Source organism: Arachis ipaensis, chromosome B04, assembly GCF_000816755.2.
Source record: "Arachis ipaensis cultivar K30076 chromosome B04, Araip1.1, whole genome shotgun sequence".
Classification (NCBI taxonomy): domain Eukaryota; kingdom Viridiplantae; phylum Streptophyta; class Magnoliopsida; order Fabales; family Fabaceae; genus Arachis; species Arachis ipaensis.
Window position 1 is genome coordinate 120,551,932 of NC_029788.2, and position 20,364 is coordinate 120,572,295.

The 20,364-nt window shown below is 39.0% G+C and overlaps 1 long non-coding RNA gene across 1 annotated transcript; it reads left to right on the forward strand.

Annotated features, from left to right (window-relative positions):
• Positions 3,781 to 11,313, forward strand: LOC110270779. The gene is made up of 3 exons (XR_002360413.1): positions 3,781 to 3,861; positions 10,960 to 10,970; positions 11,303 to 11,313. It is a non-coding gene; the product is annotated as an uncharacterized LOC110270779 (long non-coding RNA).

Here is a 20,364-nt window from a genome sequence, read left to right on the forward strand (position 1 = left end):
AATCTAAATTAAAAAAAATTAAAAATAGAAGAAGAAGGAAGACCGAAATAAAAAGATGAAGAAGATAGAAAAAAAAAGAGTGGATGAAGAAAAAAAAGAGAAAGGGTATGAGAGGGAAAAAAAGGTAAGGGGAAGAAGATTCAGAAAAGAGAAGAAAGAAAGAGCGAGTGAGTTTACAAGTTTATATTCCCATACTTACAATTTTAAAAGCAAATTCTTAAATTTCACAAATTGACCTTTATCAAAGTTTTAGAGAGAGATAAATAGGTCTCTGACTTTTTATCACGAAAACATTTAAGTTCTTAAAAATTAAAAAATACATTTAAATCACTGACTTTCTCAAAATAAGGACATTTAGAATCACTAGTTTAAAGAAAAGGATGGTTGCTTTAGAGATAAAAAAAAACAAATAAGATGGTATATTTGTGTTATTGTAGTTGTTCTATGTGTTACTGTTATACAATGTAGTAATTGATCAATGTCTAAAAAAAAATGTGAATGCAATTTTTTTTTTTTTGCTAATATGTGTGCTGTAATGATTAATGCCATTTAGAGTATTCATAGTCCTTGTATTTTGCAATGTCTATGAAATGCGATGAAATTTCTTAAGATAATAGCTAATCAAATACTCATGAACTAAAATTAAAGTTGTCAAATTAAACATGTAAGTCTAGAATTTCAAAAGGAAAAACAAGTTCACCAACAATGTATGTGGTTAAATGGCATGGTACCATCTAACAAGTTTAAAACAATAACAACAAAATCTTATCCCACTAGGTGGGTCGGCTACATAGATCAATCGACGCCATTGAGCTCTATCATGTGTCATGTCTACAGAAAAAACTATTTACATGTAAATTTCGTTTGACCACCTCATGGATTGTCTTTTTATGTCTTCCTCTACCTTTCACCCATTGTCCGTCTTCCATCTCATCCACCCTCTTGACTAGGTGCTCTATCGGTCTTCTTCTCACATGTCCAAACCACCTGAGATGTGATTCTACCATATTTTCCACAATAAGTGCTACTCCAACTCTCTCTCTTATATCTTCGTTCCTTATTCTATCCAATCGTATATGACCACTCATCCATCTCAACATCTTCATCTCTGCCACACTTAACTTATGTTCGTGCTCTCCTTTGGCCACCCAACGCTTTGTACCATAAAGCATAGCCGGTCTGATAACAGTGCGATAGAAATTACCTTTAAGTTTTAAAGGCACTTTTTTTTATCACATATAAAACCAGACGCACTCTACTATTTTGACCAACCTGCTTGGATCCTATGATTTACATCCTATTCAATCTCTCCATTATCTTGTATGATGCACCCAAGATACTTAAAACTTTAAACTTTTCGTAAGATGTTTTCTCCAATCTTCACCTCTGTATTAGGATTTTTCCTTCGATGGCTGAATTTATATTCCATATATTCTGTCTTGCTATAGCTTATGCGCAGACCATACACTTCTAGAGCTTCTCTCTATAAATTCAACTTCTTATCTAGGTATTTCCTTTACTCTCCCATAAGAACGATATCATCGGCAAAAATTATGCACCATGGCACAGGCTCTTGGATATGCTTTGTGAGTACTTCCAAGACTAATATGAAAGGTATGGACTTAAGGATGATCATTGGTGTAATCTTATACTAATAGAAAATTCCTCTATCACACCACCTTGAGTCTTCACACTAGTTGTAGCCTCATCATACATGTCTTTAATTGCACGAATATATGCGATCTTTACTCTCTTCCTTTCCAAAACCTTCCATAAGACCTTCCTTGACACCATATCGTACGCTTTTTCCAAATCAATAAACACCACATGTAGATCTCTTTTATTACTACGATACCTCTCCATCATCCTTCTTACAAGTATGCAGCTTCAGTAGTGAATTTGCCTGATATAAAATCTAATTAGTTCTCTGTTACTTGTGTCTCTTGTCTCAGCCTCCATTCTATCACCATTTTTCTTAATTTCATGGTATGGCTCATGAACTTGATCCTTTTATAGTTTTTGCAACTCTGTATATCCCTTTATTCTTGTAGATAGGTACCAAGGTGCTCTTTCACCACTCATCTAACATCTTCTTTGACTTTAAAATCTCATTAAAAAACTTAGTTATCAACTGATGCCTTTCTCTCCTAGGCCCTTCCAAACTTCAATTGGAATATTATTGGGTCCTACTGACCTGTCATTTTTCATCCGCTTTAGAGCCTCTTTTACCTCGATATCTCAAATCATTCGATAGTAGTCAAAGTTTTAATCTTCTTCCCTCGTGCATAACTGACCAAGGCTCGGAAGAGTGTTCTGTACTCCATTAAATAACTCGTAGAAGTAGATTTTTCACCTTTCATTGATCTTTTCATCTTGAGGCAAAACCTCTCCGTCTTTATCCTTTATTCACTCAACCTGATCCAAGTCTCCCGTTCTTTTTTCACGGCACTTTGCGATTCTATATATACCATTTTCTCTTTCTTTCAAAACTAAAGACTGGTAGAGACACTCATATGCTCTTGTTCTTGCTTTACTTATAGTCATTTTTGTCTCTTTCTTAGCCGCCTTATATTTTTCTCAATTATCTGCATTGCGGCACAAAGTTCACTCTTTAAAGCACTCCCTTTTTGCCTTTATCTTTTCTTGTACACTCGCATTCTACCACTAGGACTCCTTGTCTCTTGGTCCTATCCCTGTAGATTTACTAAAACTTTATTTTGTTGTTCTTTTAATAACTTCTGCCATCTCCCTCCACATCTCCTCCGCACTTCCATCCCCTTCCCACTTTGCCTCTTCTCCTACTCGTCTTAGGAAGTTTCTTTGTTCCTCACCTTTCGTTCGCCACCACTTCGTCCTTGGGTTCTTCGTATGATGTCTTTTCCTAAATTTTTGTTCAACGCAAAATCCATGACAAACATCCTATGTTGTGTTGTTAAACTTTCTCCCGAAATAATTTTACAATTAAAGCAAAATTTTTGGTCGACTCTCCTCAACAAGAAAAAGTCGATTTGAGAGATTGTTATGCCACTCCTATAGGTTATAAGATGTTATTCTTTCTTTTTAAAACATGTATTTGCGATGAGATGATCAAAGGTTGAGGAAAAGTCCAAAATAGTTTACCCTCGGTATTGACCACCCCAAAAACCTGGCCTCCGTGAATACTTCCATACCTAGTCACTTCTCTTCTAACAAGGCCATTTAAATCTCCTCCTAAGAAAATCTTATCTCTCAAATGTATGTCTTGGACCGAACTCTATAGATCCTCCCAAAACCTTATCTTGTGTTGCTCATCCGAACCCATTTGCGGTGCATAGGCACTAATCACGTGAAAAGTACTTCCTTCCACAACAAGTTTGATAGAGATGATCCGATCACACCGTCTTGACATCCACTACATCCTTCTTCCACTATTTATCCACGATAATATCTACTCCATTCCTATTTTTCACCTTTTCTGCATACCAAAGTTTAAATCCGAAGGTATCCACTACCTCAATGAATTTTTCTGTTAGAGTGCCTATGTTCCATGTCCTAAATCTCAACTTTCTGTCACTCTGACCTTTACCTTTACCTTTTTCTTTGTGAACTAGCTTATTTACTCTAATATGTTCATGAAAATGCGAGAATTCTTGCTCATATTAACACTACACCCAGGCACTGATGCAGCGGCTCTTGCTCATTTGACACTGCACGCAAGGTATACAACATGTTGCTTCCGGGCAACGACATAGCTTTAAATAACGTCTTTGATTCATGTCATAAAAATTTGACTAAGTTTTTATGTTGGCTATCGAAGGTCTAACACAATCCTCCTCCTTTATCCGTGTTTGGGACCAGCTATGTACAGCAGGTGTAGCATAGGTGAAGTTACCATTTAACAAGTTTACTTTGACAAAAAACAAGCAACACAAAATAAGTAACATAAAAGGCAGTTCTCAAGTTTGCCTTAAACTATTACAAAACACACATTTAGCCTAAAGAACACAGAGACAAAATTCTTCACTTCTTTGTAGGAGTTACTGCTGCCAATGTCTCCTTCGATGTCGATGCACTTGCTGTTTCTAATGATGCAGGATACTTAGTCTATGCTGTGGCTTGAGAATTGTATGGGAGTGGACCTTGGCCGAGTGGAGCAAGCGGCCTGAAGATTTTCTGCTTTGACATAAACTTGGATGGATTCAATTGAGCTCTTTTTTGGTGCCACGGATGGAGCTTTGGCAAGAGTCTTAAATGAAGTGTTTAATGTAAGGACCCCGGCTATATATGAAGGAGGTGGATGTATTAAGTTTCTCTGAAACTTCAACTATATCAACTAGTCTATCACTCTTTTTATCAGTAGTATCAATAATCTCAGGATCATCCACAGGGTGGTCAAAGTAAATATAGAACTTATCCGTCTTAAAATTTTTCATTTTATTCTTGGTGCGCAAAACTGGCTCCGCACGTTTCGCACAGATAGACCGGCAAGTATACCAGGTCGTCCAAGTAATACCTCAGGTGAGTGAGGGTTGATCCCATGGAGATTGTTGGTTTGAGCAAGCAATGGTTACTTTGCAGATCTTAATTAGGCGGATAGAAATAATAGTTTGTCACAGAAAACGCATAAAATAGAATAAATAAATAAAATGTTACTAGATAGATGAGAAATCAATGGTATGAGAACAGTTGAGGCTTTAGAGATGCTTTGTCTTTCTGGATTAACTTTTCTCACTGTCTACTTCAATTACTTTCTGATTCATTCAATGGTAGCCGTAAGTGATTAACTCATGTCCTCTCATCAAGCCACCTCTAGGTTTTTCACTGTAGCAGAAGATGAAGCTCTAATTAATCCATTCCCCTTCATGATCCTACTCAAGGTGCCACAGACAAGGCAGATCTTCCGGATCAGGGAACGCTGCTTCTCAGACTCTAGCCTTAGCGCCACAGAGACCTCACTTACCCACGGTCAACGAGATTTCATGTCACGTATCCAAAGTTGCCTAGGTACTCTATTGGAATCCGCAATGCAACCTCTAGCTTTGGTTCAACGCTATCTGGGTTAGGAATCGCACGGAACCCATGTAGAACAAGGGTGATTGTCACGGGTCACCCTCAATTCATGAGATGAAGAACGAGAATGCATAAGAGAATAGAATCAGACATATTGAACTAGAATAGTAATATTATTAATCCATAAAACTCAGCAGAGCTCCTAACCTTAACTTTAGAAGATTAGTGACTCATACTATACATAATGCTGTTCGAAAATAAAATGGGGGAGGAAGAAGATCAAAAGTTCTTAAACAAGGGTGATCTCCTCCTATATATACTAATCTGCTAACTAAGAATTACAGAAAATAAGATAAACTAGTCTTGTAGTGCAAAAATCCACTTTCTGGGCCCACTTGGTGAGTGTTTGGGCTGAGCTAAGGGTGTCTCCACGTGCTAGGACTCCTTAGGGGCATTGAACGCTGGCTTGGAACTCCCTTTTGGGCGTTGGACGCCAGCTGCTTCCCTGTGGGCGCGCCAGGAATGGGCAAGTGGCTGGCGTTGAACGCTAGTTTTGGGTCTTCATTTCCAAAGGAAAGTATGAACTATTATATATTTCTGGAAAGACCTGTATGTTAGCTTTTCATAGCCATTAAGAGCGTGCCATTTGGACTTTTGTAACTCCAGAAAATCTCCTTCGAGTGCACGGAGGTCAGATCCTGACAGCATCTGTAGTCCTTTCTCGGACTTTTGCTCAAACTCCTCAATTTCAGCCAGAAAATACCTGAAATCACCATAAAACACACAAACTCAAAGTAGAATCGAAAAATGTGAATTTTGCACTAAAACCTATGAAAACATAATAAAACTTAAGCAAAACATAACAAAAACTATATGAAAATGATGCCAAAAAGCGTATAAAATATCCGCTCATCAGAACACCAAACTTAAATTGTTGCTTGTCCCCAAGCAACCAAAAACAAAGTAGGATTAAAAAGAAGAGAAGGATACAATAAATCTCAGAATTCTCAATGAAGCTCAATTTCAATTAGATGAGCGGGACTAGTAGCTTTTTGCTTCTGAATAGTTTTGGCATCTCACTTTCCTTTGAAGCTCAATAATTGACATCTTTAGGAATTTAGAATCCAGATGATATTATTGACTCTTCTAGTTCATTTATTTTTTATTCTTGAACACAGCTTCTTTAGAGTCTTGGCCGTAACCCTAAGCACTTTATTTTCCAGTATTACCACCGGATACATAAATGCCACAGACAGTTTAACTGCGTGAACCCCTTAGGATTGTGATTCAGCTTTGCTAGAATCCCCAGCCAATGGTGTCTAGAGTTCTTAAGCACACTCTTTTCTTTGAATGACGACTTTAACTGCTTAGTCTCAAGTTTTTCACTTGACACATTCACATCACAAGCATATAGTTAGGGAAGCAGCTCATTTGAACTGTTCAGGCCAAGATTTTTCTTCTTTTAGGCCCTCCTAACCATTGATGCTCAAAGCCTGGGATCCTTGCTCTTGCCTTTTAGTTTTAAGATCTATTGGCTTTTTGCTCTTGCCTTTTGGTTTAAAGAGCTATTGAATTTTTCTTATTTTTATTTCTTTTCTGCTTGCTTTTTTTTCGCATATATATTCTTTTTTTTCGCATGCTGCTTTTTTTACTTCAAGAATCAATTTTTAAATTTTTTAGATTACCAATAATACTTCACTTTCATCATCATTCTTTCAAGAGCCACAATTCTTTACTCCAATATCAAGTATGCACTGTTTATTCATACATTCAGAAACCAAAGCAATGCCACCACATCAAATAATTGAAATATTCTTAATATATAACTCGAAATTCATGCATCTTACTTCTCTTTTTCAAATAAAATTTTTCTTTTAAGCAAGGTGAGAGATGAATGGAATATTTCATAGTTTTAAGACATAAAGATGATCATGCACTAGAAACAGACAATAGAACAAAATACATGGAAAACAGAAAAATAACATAGGCAACAGGGGATTAAGGGAACGAATCCACCTTAGTGATGGCGGCTGCTACTCCTTCTGGAGGACCTAATGGAGTGCTTGATTTCTTCTATGTCATGCCTCGGCCTCTGTTGTTCTTCCCTCATAACTGTTTGTTCTTCCCTCATGGCTCTTTGATCTTCTCTTATGTCATGGAGGACGGTGGAGTGCTCTTGATGTCCCATCCTTAGTTGAGCCATACTGGAGCTCAATTCTCCTAGAAAAGTGTGCAATTGGTCCCAATAGTCTTGGGGAGAAAAATGCATCCTTTGAGGCTGATAAAACACTATTTTATGGTTTATTTTGTATTGAATTGAGTGGATTTTATCCATTATTCTCACACTTATGCATATAATTCGCATGTTTTACATTTTCCTTCCTAATTTTTGTGCTATGGTTGAAAACATGCTTCTTTGGCTTTAAATTCACTAATTTTAATCTTCTCTTATTACCATTCGATGCTGTGATATGTTTGTTAAGTGTTTTTAGGGTTTATAGGGCAGAAATGGCTTAGAGGATGAAAAAAAAGCATGCAAAAGTGGAAAAAATACAAGAAATTGAAGTTTTGATAATCTGGTAGCATCGCGCACGCATGGACGACGTGTACGCATGACCGGTGCAACAGACATACGACGCGCACGCATGGCTGACACTTACACGTGGTCAGTGAAAAGTCCATCGACATGTACGCGTGACTGACACGTACGCGTGACAGAGCGTCACGTGCTGCATTATACAGAATTCCTTGGAGGTAATTTCTGGGCTGTTTTTGACCCAGTTTCAGGCTAAAAAATACAGAATAGAGGCTGCAGAGTGGAGCATGAAGGGAAATCATTCACTAACTTTCATTCACACAATTTTAGATTTTAGATGTAGATTTCTAGAGAGAGAGGCTCTCTCCTCTCTCTAGGTTTTAGGGTTTTTAGTCTTGTTCCTTCTCAAATTCAGATTTCTACCTTACTTTAATTTAGCTTTCTTCTACTTTTATTTGTTCTAGTACTTTAGTTATCTATTTCTATCATTGATTCCTTTATGTTGCTAATTTAGTTTATGAATTATTCTTGTTTTCTTTAATCTATATTAATGCAAGTTATGTTTTCATGTTTATGATTGCTTCTTTCTTCATTTGTTATTATTGATTCCTTGCAATTGTTGGTCTTAGATTTTACATTCTCTTATTTCTTTTCTATGGTTTTATTTTGTGTCTTCCAAGTGTTTGATAAAATGCTTGAGTGGATTTTAATTTAGATTTTTATGTTCTTGACTTGGATTGATTATTTAGAGACTCTTGAGTTATCAAAAGTCTTTTGTTGATTGGTGATTGAAGATTGCCGGTTAGCTTGAACTTCACCAAAGCTAGTCTCTCACTATGAGTTGACTAGGACTTGTGAACTCAAGTTAATTGTATGCACTTAACCTTCCTCCATTGGTTAGAGGTTAACTAAGTAAAGGCAATTCACATTTACCATCACAATTGATGATGATAATAAGGATAGGACTTCTAATTCTCAATCCTTGCTAAGAGCTTTCTTAGTTATTAGTTTATTTTCTCGTTATTTTACTTTCTTGTTTCTTATTACAAAACCTAAAAATATACTTTCCTATAACCAATAATAAACTACACTTCCCTGTAATTCCTTGAGAGACAACCTGAGGTTTGAATACTTTGGTTAATTTTATTAGGTTTGTATTTGTAACAAACAATCTAAACGTTGATTGAGGTTTAATTGTCGGTTTAGAACTGTACTTGCAACAACGTGATATTTGTGTGAAAATCTTTACCGACATTTTTCTACCCATCAGAGGCATCTCAGGGATTTCTTGTTGAGGCATCTCTACATGCTCTTGTTGTGGTCCATGTGCTGGCTCTCTAATTTGCTCCATCCTTCTTTTAGTGATGGGCTTGTCCTCCTCAATAGAAATATCTCTTTCTATGAAAATTCCAATTGAATTGCATAGATAACAGATAAGGTGGGGGAATTCCAACCTTGCTAAGGTGTAAGGCTTTTAGCTTTCTTGTACAACTCTTGAGGTATTACCTCATGTACCGCCACCTCACTCCTAATCATGATGCAATGAATCATGATGGCTCTGTCAATGGTCACTTCTGACTGATTGCTAGTAGGGATGATAGAGTGTTGGATAAATTTCAACCATCCTCTAGCTACGGACTTGAGGTCAAGCCTTCTCAGTTGGATAGGCTTGCCTTGAGCATCCCTCTTCCACTGACCTCCTTCCACACAAATATCTGAAAGGACTTGGTCCAGCCTCTGGTCAAAATTGACTCTCCTAGTGTAAGGATGTGGGTCTCCTTGCATTATTGGCAAACGGAGCACCAACATTACACTTTCCGGGCTGAAATCCAAGAGACACTCTCGGACCATGGTATGCCAATTTTTGGGATTTGGGTTCACGCTTGTATCATGGTTTTTCGTGACCCATGTATTGGCATAGAACTCTTGTACCATCACGATCCCAATTTCCGGGATAGGATTGGTTAGGACTTCCCAAACTCTCCTCCAAATTTCTCTTCAGATCTCCGGGTACTCATTCTTTTTGAGCCTAAAGGGGACTTTAGGAATCACCATTTTCTATACTACTTTATAGAAGTGGTCTTGATGAGCTTTGGTGATGAATCTCTCCATCTCCCAAGATTCGGAGGTGGAAGCAACAGCTTTTTCTTTCCTTTTTTAGAGGATTCTCCGACTTTGAGTGCCATAAGTGGGAATGGAAAGCAAAAAGCAAGGCTTTTCCAACACCAAACTTAAGAGCTTTGCTCGTACTCGAGCAAAATATGAAGAAAAGAGTAGAAGAAGAAGAGAATAGGGGAGATGGAGGGAGAGAGCGGTTTCGACCAAGTGGGGCTTTTCGTGTATGAATGGTGTGTGTATGAAGGGTAGGAAAAAAGGATATTTGTAGGAGTGGGATAGGTTGGGGTTCGAATGAATGGGTGGAAATTAGATGGAAAATTTTGAATTTGAAGTGGGTGGGGGTTGGTGGGTGTTAAGATGATTTTGGGAAGGGATATAGATGTGATTGGGTTAGGGTTCATAGGGAAGAGTATGTGGAAAAAAGTGAAAGTAAATGAGAGAAGAAGGCGGGGTAGGTGGAGATTCTGTGGGATCCATTGGTCCTAAGAGGCTAGAAAATTCGAATTTCCTGCCCCCTTGTGGGCGTTGAATGCCCAGCTCTTGCTCCTGGCTGGCGTTCAACGCCAACTATGTGCTCCTCTTGGGCGTTGAACACCCATTAGGGTGCTCCTTCCTGGCGTTCAAAGCCAGGTCTCTCCCCTGGCTGGCATTCAACACCAGCTTCATGCTCTCTGGCTGGCGTTCAACGCCAGCAATGCTGCTCCTTATGAGCGTTGAATGCCCACTTTGGCCTCCCTGGCTGGCGTTCAACGCCAGCAAAGGACCTACTCTAGGGTGTTCTATTTCCGGCTCTGGCTGTTTCTATTTCTGTTCTAACTACTGCACATGATCACAAACTTAAACAAATATGAAAATTAAACTGATATAACTGAAATAAACTTAATGAAAAACAGGAATAACTTTTAATTATGGTTAGGTTGCCTCCCAATAAGCACTTCTTTAACGTCGCTAGCTTGATGGTTAGCTCCTTATAGAGATGGATAGGGGCTCAGAATTTTGCCCCTTACAGTAAACTTCTTGCCTATACTCTCATGGATGAGCTCCACATGCTCTAGAAACAAGATCTTGTTCACTGTGTGCAGAATGACTGGATTGTCAGTGAAGACAACTCTCATGCCAGGTGAGAGGCCTTCAGTGGGGATCTTCTTGTCCCTCCAGCCTTTGTGTACTTTCTTCTTAGTACCTTTATTCTCAGTGCTTGATGATGGCTGCCCAATACCAAACTTAGAATTGGTATCTGGGGCTCTGTATAAATTTGCACTGAGAGAGAGGGTTAGAACACTAGGTGTTGCACAACTATCTCTCTTTTGTCAGAGGGAGAGTTAGGGTTAGGCATCTTGAACAAGATATAGTCCTCCTATAACTGTAGAATCAGCTCTCCCTTTGCTACATTAATGATGGCATTGGCAGTGGCTAGGAAGGATCTTTCAAGGATGATGGATTCATCCTCTTCCTCCCCAGTATCTAGGATTATGAAGTCAGCAGGGAAGTAAAGGTCTTCAACCTTCACCAAGACATCCTCTACCAGTCCATAAGCCTTTTTCATGGACTTGTCTACCATCTCTAGTGATATTCTTGCAGCTTGTACCTCAAAGATTCCTAGCCTCTCCATTACAGAGAGAGGCATGAGGTTTATGCTTGACCCTAGGTCATACAGAGCCTTATCAAAGGTCATGGTACCTATGGTGCAAGGAATTAAGAAGCGTCTGGGATCCAGCTTCTTTTGAGGTAACTTCTGCTGAGCTCTCTGGCTGGCGTTCAACGCCAGCAATGCTGCTCCTTATGAGCGTTGAATGCCCACTTTGGCCTCCCTGGCTGGCGTTCAACGCCAGCAAAGGACCTACTCTAGGGTGTTCTATTTCCGGCTCTGGCTGTTTCTATTTCTGTTCTAACTACTGCACATGATCACAAACTTAAACAAATATGAAAATTAAACTGATATAACTGAAATAAACTTAATGAAAAACAGGAATAACTTTTAATTATGGTTAGGTTGCCTCCCAATAAGCACTTCTTTAACGTCGCTAGCTTGATGGTTAGCTCCTTATAGAGATGGATAGGGGCTCAGAATTTTGCCCCTTACAGTAAACTTCTTGCCTATACTCTCATGGATGAGCTCCACATGCTCTAGAAACAAGATCTTGTTCACTGTGTGCAGAATGACTGGATTGTCAGTGAAGACAACTCTCATGCCAGGTGAGAGGCCTTCAGTGGGGATCTTCTTGTCCCTCCAGCCTTTGTGTACTTTCTTCTTAGTACCTTTATTCTCAGTGCTTGATGATGGCTGCCCAATACCAAACTTAGAATTGGTATCTGGGGCTCTGTATAAATTTGCACTGAGAGAGAGGGTTAGAACACTAGGTGTTGCACAACTATCTCTCTTTTGTCAGAGGGAGAGTTAGGGTTAGGCATCTTGAACAAGATATAGTCCTCCTATAACTGTAGAATCAGCTCTCCCTTTGCTACATTAATGATGGCATTGGCAGTGGCTAGGAAGGATCTTTCAAGGATGATGGATTCATCCTCTTCCTCCCCAGTATCTAGGATTATGAAGTCAGCAGGGAAGTAAAGGTCTTCAACCTTCACCAAGACATCCTCTACCAGTCCATAAGCCTTTTTCATGGACTTGTCTACCATCTCTAGTGATATTCTTGCAGCTTGTACCTCAAAGATTCCTAGCCTCTCCATTACAGAGAGAGGCATGAGGTTTATGCTTGACCCTAGGTCATACAGAGCCTTATCAAAGGTCATGGTACCTATGGTGCAAGGAATTAAGAAGCGTCCGGGATCCGGTTTCTTCTGAGATAACTTTTGCTGAACCAAGGCATTGAATTCCTTGGTGAGCACGGGAAGTTCTTCTTCCAATGTCTCTATGCCAAATAGCTTGGCATTCAGTTTCATCAGAATTCCTAGGTACCGAGCAACTTGCTCTTCCCTAGTTTCCTCTTCCTCATCAAAGGAGGAGTGGTGCGTGATAGAAGTTAGACCAATTAAGAGATTTTTAATAAGAGAACAGCGTTGCAAGTATAGCCTTTAACCAGCTAAAATCCGCCTCACCAATTTAAAAAGGGTGTCACAAAATTTAGAAATAAAAATACTGGGAATATGAATCCCAGGTCATCTCCCAACGAGTTGCACGAAAGGATGCTATTTTATTAATTAGGAATTTTCCGAGAGTTTTGAGAGTTGAATAATGAGCAATTAAATAATTATAAATTAAAGCAATAAAAACTAAGAATGATTATTAATATTCTAAATAAAAAGCCTTGACTGGGGGAATGATTAATTAGAAGTTCTATCCTTGTTGGGGTCTCTTAAGTGTAGTATAAAAAAGGTTGTTGTTTTCACTTAGTTAACCCTTACTAAATAAAGGAAATTCAAGTGATTAAGCTAACCCTTATTCGCAAATCATAATCCTCTCCCTTAAGAAGGTCTAGCGTTAGTAAATACAGAACTAGCCAACAATTTCCAATTTAATCAACACTTAAGCATTCCAACTCAAGTGCCTCCTCTTAATCAACCCCCATGTCAAGTTTGGAAATTTACTCTATTGACATGAATATAACGCTCATAAAAATATAAGAAGAAGACATAATAAATTAAATAAAATAGAGATTGAAAATTAATTAAAAGTAAAAGTAATCCTCTTTATCAACAATCCATGAAAATAATCCAATTGTAACTCTAAATAAAGTAAATAAGGATATGGAAGAGTAAGGGACAAAGTAAACAAACTAGAATAATATCTTCAATGGAGGTGATGACTCTTCAATATCCAAAAGCAAAAGTAATAAATGTAAAGTGAACCTAGAGGAAGAGTAATCCTTTCTAGATTTAGATCTAAAAAAACCTAAAACTATCCTAATGAGAATATGTCTATTGTGTCTAAGATGTGTATCTAATCTCCTCTTGAGTCTCTGCATGTTCCCTGGCTTTATTCTGTGTTTCTGGGCCGAAAACTGGGTCAAAACGCGGCCCGAAATTGCCCCCAGTGTTTTCTGTTAATTCTGCAGATCGCGCAGGTCACGCGTACGCGTCAGTCACGCGTTCGCGTCATTCAGCGATTTTCCTAGTCACGCGTACGCGTCGTCCATGCGTTCGCATCATTTGGGCAGACTCCAATCCGCGCGTACGCGTCAGGCACGCGCACGCGTCGCTGCATTTTTTTCATTCCGCGCACTCGCGTGAGCCATGCGCGCGCGTCCGTGTTCGCTGGTCATCTCCTTAGTTTCTTGTTTTCCTTCCATTTTTGCAAGCTTCCTCTCCATTCTCTAAGTCATTCCTGCCCTATAAAGCCTGAAACACTTAACACACGGATCACCGCATTGAATGGTATAAAGGAGAATTAAAATATACTAATTAAAGATCTCTAGGAAGCAAGTTTTCAACCATAAACAATACTAGGAAGGAATTATAAAATCATGCAATTAGTATGAATAAGTGGGTGAAGACTTGGTGAAACCACTCAATTAAACACAAGACAAACCATTAAATAGTGGTTTATCAACCTCCCCACACTTAAACATTAGCATGTCCTCATGCTTAGCTTAAGGAGATAAAATAAATGAGTAGGGAAAAGTAAGACTCATGCAATGCAATGCAACCTATGTATATGAATGCAAAAATGATTTTGTCTACTTAGTTAAAAATAAATAAGTTCTTTCAAGACAAAAATAAATCAAATTCCACTAACTCAAATTATACAATAAAAGCAAGTAAACTCGTAGGAAGACAGCTTATGAAAGCAGGAAACATAGAATTTAAGTATTGAACCCTTACTGATGGTGTATATGCACTCTAGTCACTCTAGTGTATAGGGTAATCACTCTACTCTTCTCTAATCATGCTTTATAAACCTTGTTCTTCACCTAACCAGTCAACAAGTATTTAATGTACCAATACAAACATCATGAGGTCTTTTCAAGGTTGTAATGGGGCCAAGGTAAAGGTGAGGGTATATATGGCTAAGTGAGCTATAAATTGAATCCTTGATTATCCTAAGCTATCACCTAACATATATACTCTTATTTTTTTCTTAAATCATCCTTAACTACCCAAAATTCTCCCACTTTTGTTTTACATACTCATGCATCAACTTTTTCTCTTAACTTGTATCACATATGCATTATTTTTATTGAACTTAACTTAGCATTGGGGTAATTTTGTCCCCTTATTTATTTATCTAATTTCTTATTTACTTGAATATTTTTAGATTTTTTTTAAACAGTAAAATAAACATAGCTTATCAATGCACATAGATTTATAATTTTTCTAGTTTCACATGAGTAGGTACCCAAATTCCCAACATTTTATCATGACACATTCCCTTATTAACCAATGTTCCCACAGTTTCCCACACTTAATTGATACACACTTTCTATCTTAAGCTAACCAAAGATTCAATTTGGGGTATTACTTATTTTTCTCCTTAAGGCTAGTAATGTGGTAGAATATAGAATAAATAGGATTTAAAAGGGCTCAAAGTGGCTAACAAAGGTGATTGAAAGGGTAGGCTATTTGGGGTAAGTGAGTTAATAAAATAATGGACTCAATCATATGCATGCATATAACACATTAAATATTGGACATATAGGATGGAACAAAATATAGATCACAATCATAGAGAAGCAAACACATAAGAATAAAATATTTATGGTAAAATAGTGTAACCATTCCATTAAGCTCAAGTCTCAGGTTGTGTGTTCTAGCTTTTAACTATGTTCCAAATACAACTTCCAAACAAGTTTAACACAAAAATTTTGGTTTAAATTAGTGAAAATTTTCAAAAATAGAGTTTCAAAAAGAAACTTATTATTTTCTATCCAAATAGAACATGCATGCAAATAACCTATGCAATTTATCCTATCCTAACAAAAGAAAAATTAACTAAATATCCTATTTTATTGGTGTTTAAGGAAGCGAAATTACCTCCGGAAGTCAGGTACTGACCGATCTCCCCACACTTAAAGCTTTGCACCGTCCTCGATGCCATTTGTCAGGAACAATGGGGGGCTGGTAGCAGCATCTCCACAATCGGGACCGTCATGGCTTCCTGTGCTGGTAAATGAAGTGGAGTCCGGGGTGTCTGGGTCTTCTTTAGGTGGGTGGTGACCAACAAGTAGCTCCTTGAGGTATGTAAATCGGTGCTTGTTAAGGCGCTCTCTTTGCTTTCCTTTCCGGTCAAGCCGGTCTAATCTCTCAAGTATTTGATGGAGCAGTTGGTTTGTTGAAGGTGCTTGTGATGTGGAAGGAGTAGGAATATCCTCGGCCGGTTCTGCAGGCCGGCTGGTAGTGGCTGCTGGAGGTCTGATATACTTCCCTTTAGGGACTATCTGATCATCTCGTGGAATCATGGCCTTGGTGTCTCCAATTCTGTAGGAGACTCCGGCTGCCGAGCTAAGATCTGAAACTAAGGCGGAAAAAGGTAGGTTGCCCACAATCTGTACGTGTCCCATAGCATGCCAAATGTGTCTTGGTAAATTAAGGTGCTGGTCTGTAAGGATACACCAGAGTAGAATAACCATGTTTGCAGCGAATGAGGACTCGTGAGTGCTTGGAAAGACGTAATGAGACATAATCTGTGCCCACACTCGAGCCTCCAAGGTGAGTGCTGAAGCCAATATGCTCTTAGGTCGAGATCGATGGTATCCATAGATCCATCTGCTGCCAGGTTGTGCTATAACTCTGAGAACGGCGTCCCAGTCATATTGGTATGTCTGGCATTTGAATGAGGCTTATTGGAATGCGTCCAATCCTTCTAGAGCAGGGGGAAGATCTAAAGCTCGTTGAATGGCCTCTTCTGTTATGGGTACTTGCTTCTGACGGACATAGACAGACTGCATGGTTGGCATGTGAAAATTGGAGTAGAATTCAACTACCCATGAAAGATTAACCTGCCATGACTGTCTCCGTAGGAATCTCCATTGTCTTCGTTCAATTCGCGGCTCAACAAATTCAACAATGTTGGTCGGAAGGATGAGAAGGTACTCATTGTTATAATTCCTCTCTGCCAGGATAGGGAACATCTGCTCACAGTAGCGATTAGGGAATCGCGCAGTGTCCTTTGCTGGGAAAGCTTTCTCTTTTTCATCGACCTTGATGATCCTCTTGATTCGTTTTGTTGAGGGCTTTACTGCTGTTGAAGATGGTTCTGCCACTAGTGCTCTCTTTTTTTCTTTCCTTGCTGGTGGTTTGGGAGTAGCTTTCTAATGAGCGGATAATTTGTACGCTTTTTGCCATTATTTTTAGTATGTTTTTAGTATATTTTAGTTAGTTTTTATTCAAAAATCACATTTCTGGACTTTACTATGAGTTTGTGTGTTTTTCTATAATTTCAGGTATTTTCTGGCTGAAATTGAGGGACCTGAGCAAAAATCTGATTTAGAGGCTGAAAAACGACTGCAGATGCTGTTGGATTTTGACCCACCTGCACTCAAAGTGGATTTTCTGGAGCTACAAAAGCCCAATTGGCGCGCTCTTAATTGCGTTGGAAGGTAGACCTCCTGGGCTTTCCAGCAATATATAATAGTTTATACTTTGCCCGAGATTTGATGGCCCAAACCGGCGTTCCAAGTCAGCATAAAAATTCTGGCGTCAAAACGCCAGAACTGGCATAAAAGCTGGAGTTAAACGCCCAAACTGGCACAAAAGCTGGCATTTAACTCCAAGAAAAGCCTCTACATGTGAAATCTTCAATGCTCAGCCCAAGCACACACCAAGTGGGCCCGGAAATGGATTCTGTATCATTTACTCATTTCTGTAAATCCTAGGCTACTAGTTTTCTATAACTAGGACCTTTTGCTATTGTATTTGGACACCTCGTGACACTTTACACGTTTCATATTGTATTCTCTACGGCATGAGTCTCTAAACCCCATGGTTGGGGTGAGGAGCTCTGCTGTGTCTCGATGAATTAATGCAATTACTACTGTTTTCCATTCTATCACGCTTGTTCCTATTCTAAGATATTCACTCGCACTTCAACTTGATGAATGTGATGATCCGTGACACTCATCATTATTCTCACCTATGAACGCGTGCCTGACAACCACCTCCATTCTATCTGCAATAGCTTGAGTGCATATCTCTTGGGTTTCTAATCTAAGATTAGAACCTTCGTGGTATAGGCTAGAATTACTGACGGCCATTCCTGAGATCCGGAAAGTCTAAACCTTGTCTGTGGTATTCCGAGTAGGATATGGGAAGGGATGACTGTGACGAGCTTCAAACTCACGAGTGCTGGGCGTAGTGACAGATGCAAAAGGATCAATGGATCCTATTCCAACATGAGTGAGAACCGACAGATGATTAGCCGTGTGGTGATAACGCATTTGGACCATTTTCACTGAGAGGACAGATGGTAGCCATTGACAACGGTGATCCACCAACATACAGCTTGCCATGGAAGGAGCCTTGCGTGCATGAAGAAGAAGATAGTAGAAAAGCAGAGATTTAGAAGATAGAGCATCTCCAAAACCTCAACCTGTTCTCCATTACTACAAAACAAGTATTTATTTCATGTTCTTTTACTTTTTACAATTAAATCTGAGAATTATTGATATCCTGACTAAGAATTACAAGATAACCATAGCTTGCTTCAAGCCGACAATCTCCGTGGGATCGACCCTTACTCACGTAAGGTATTACTTGGACGACCCAGTGCACTTGCTGGTTAGTTGTGCGGAATTACAAAAGTGTGATTGTGATTTCGTGCACCACTTTCTCTTTACCCTTTTTGGTGGCCATCCTGAAAAGGGAAATAGAAAGTACTATGTAAAGCTAAGGGTTCGAGCAAGGGAGAGAATAGTATAGGTGATAATTAATGAACGGTTAAGAAGGATGTCGTTAACACATGGTCATGACTACATGTGAAACGTTCATCAATGGATATATAGCAAGTGCATGTGATGGCAAATAAATGCAAGATGTTTATTGGCATGCCGGCAAAGGCATGAGTAGCATAGATCAAGCATTAAATGTCCAAGTTAGATTATCAACCCTTTCAAACTAACAATCTGTTTGTATTGATAATTATATTTAATCAGTAAAATATAAAAAGGGTTTTGTAAAAAGCAGGCTTTAGAGTAGTAGAGTAAAATAATGTGCAATGCCATACGGGCTTTTTCACAAACACATAGCATGCATGGTAAAGATGTTATGGAAAGTATTAATTTGAACATGCAAGTAACCCTTTAGGAAGTAATATTAATTGTCAAACAATTCCACAATAACTCACAAGCAAAATATAGAAGTAAATAATCACCCAATTAAATTTCTAACACCAATTAAAAGAATGAAGAAAAAGAAAGAAAAAAGAAAATATAGATAATGAAAGTAAAAAGAAAAAGAAAAAGAAAACATAAAAAAAATAATAAAAGAAAAGTAAAGAGGGAAGAAAGAAAGAAAAGAACCTTGATAATGAAAGTGAAAAATAAGGGATGAGAAAATAAAAAGTGAGAAAGAATAAAGAGGGAAGAAGGTAGAAGAAAGAAATAAGAAGGGAAAGAAAATATTTAGATTTGGGAAAGAAAAGATAAGATATCTTGGCTGATTTGGATAAGCTGTGCGTCGCATGTGACGCGGACGTGTTGGTCACACGATCGCGTGGTGGGCGATAAGTTCAGGTGACGCGGACGCGTGGGTCATGCGATCGCGTGACCTGATTTGTGCTATTGGCGCGAGTGCAGCCTCGCGTACGCACAACTTTTTGTTTTATACGCATTTTGCCAAAAATCTGGGTGACGCGGACGCGTGGGGGACGCGATCGCGTGAGTGGCCATATTTTGAAAATGACGCGGACGCGTGGGGCATCCATTCGCGTGATAGGGATTCTACTTCCAGCATCATTCCAGCCCCACTCCATCATATCTTGCTGCCATATACCTCTTTTACGTCAATTTTTAGGGCCACGCGTGCGCGTGGGTGACGCGGACGCGTGGGAGGCTATTTTCAAAATGACGCGGCCGCGTCAGCGACGCTGTCACGTGGGCATAGTTGTGCCTAAAGCACGCCTCCAGCCACGCTTTCGCGTGACTCTCTGCTTCTATTCTTTTTAGTTTCTAAGGCACCTATGACGCGGACACGTCAGCGACGCTGACGCATCGCGTGCCTGTCTCTCACCCTTTTTTTTCAGAATGCAAATGCAAATGCAGGTTATATGCAGCTATATGCAGATGTTATGAGAAGAGTCATTAACAAAAACAAAATAGAATAAAGTAAAATAAACTAAGACTAAAACTGAACGATCATACCATGGTGGGTTGTCTCTCACCTAGCACTTTGCTTTTATGTCCTTAAGTTGGACGTCTTCAGGCTCATTCTGCTTCTGTTGGTGGGTCTTCCAAGAGGAAAACCTCTAGTTCTTTGTGATCCTTCATCTTCTCACCATGATAAAGCTTCAGGCAATGTCCATTGATCTTTAGGAATTTGGAGCTAGAAGGATGACGCAGGTGAAAAACTCTGTATGGCTCTGCCTTCTCTACTCTGTAGGGACCTTCCCATCTTGATCTTAGTTTGCCTGGCATAAGCCTCAGTCTGGAGTTATAAAGAAGAACTAACTCCCCTGGTCTGAATTCTCTCCTTTTTATGTGTTTGTAATGGACAGCCTTCATCTTCTCTTTGTATCGCCTGGAATTGTCATATGCTTCTAGGCGAAAATTCTCCAGTTCTGCTAGTTGCAGCTTTCTTTCAGCACTAGATTCTTCAAAATTCATATTGCATTC